This window comes from Sinocyclocheilus grahami, unplaced genomic scaffold, assembly GCF_001515645.1.
Source record: "Sinocyclocheilus grahami isolate Dianchi unplaced genomic scaffold, SAMN03320097.WGS_v1.1 scaffold184.1, whole genome shotgun sequence".
Lineage (NCBI taxonomy): Eukaryota > Metazoa > Chordata > Actinopteri > Cypriniformes > Cyprinidae > Sinocyclocheilus > Sinocyclocheilus grahami.
Window position 1 is genome coordinate 1,336,444 of NW_015505363.1, and position 657 is coordinate 1,337,100.

General features: G+C 39.6%; 1 long non-coding RNA gene across 1 annotated transcript in view; it reads right to left on the minus strand.

Moving 5' to 3' along the window:
• The window catches only part of LOC107594487 (uncharacterized), a 5,612-nt gene extending 5,474 nt beyond the window's left edge, over nucleotides 1-138 (minus strand). The window contains exon 1 of the long non-coding RNA XR_001610172.1: nucleotides 60-138. This is a non-coding gene — a long non-coding RNA (uncharacterized lncRNA). The remainder of the gene's footprint in view (nucleotides 1-59) is intronic.
• Nucleotides 139-657: the final 519 nt, after the last annotated feature.

Genomic DNA, 657 nt, shown 5'->3' on the forward strand with positions numbered 1-657 from the left:
ATGTCTGCCATGTATTTTTAGAGCAAGGGTTTGCATGTCTGCTTTGTCATTTCACTTACCTCGTCTTTTTCCAGCAGAATGAGACGCACGACAGCGATGTTGATGGCATTTCCAATGCTGGCATCCCGAAATAACCCTGCCACCTATAAAACACAGCATTCTCACATCTGAAATTGTAAATAATTCAAGTATTATCTAAAATGTCATCTAGATTTGAAGCTAATCTAACATCACAACTGTTCTACTGCAGTGATTTACACATTCTAGGTCAAAATCTTTGTTAAAATAGCCAGTAATGGTAGTTTGTTTTGAGTCCCCTGGAATGGAGAGCATTTGGATGAAAGCTCTTGAAATGGATAGTGTATCTGTGACAGCTGTGTGCAGAGCCTTATGTTGCCTATGATCTGGCCACTGACTAGAGCGAATGATAATACTTAATGTTGTAGCGTTTTTAATGAGTGGTATGGGGAGGATTTAGAGTGAAGTAACCTCAGATAGGTTACTGCAGCCGCTGTTTTCAGCTGTTTTTTTACAGGAGCTTAGATGAAAGACAAGGGAACTGAAGCCCCCCTAAATAGGGTCTAGGAATTCCTATGCAAAGCAGTAACCAAAATAAGTCACAGAAAGAACCCAAAAAACACTTGATATGACTGATAT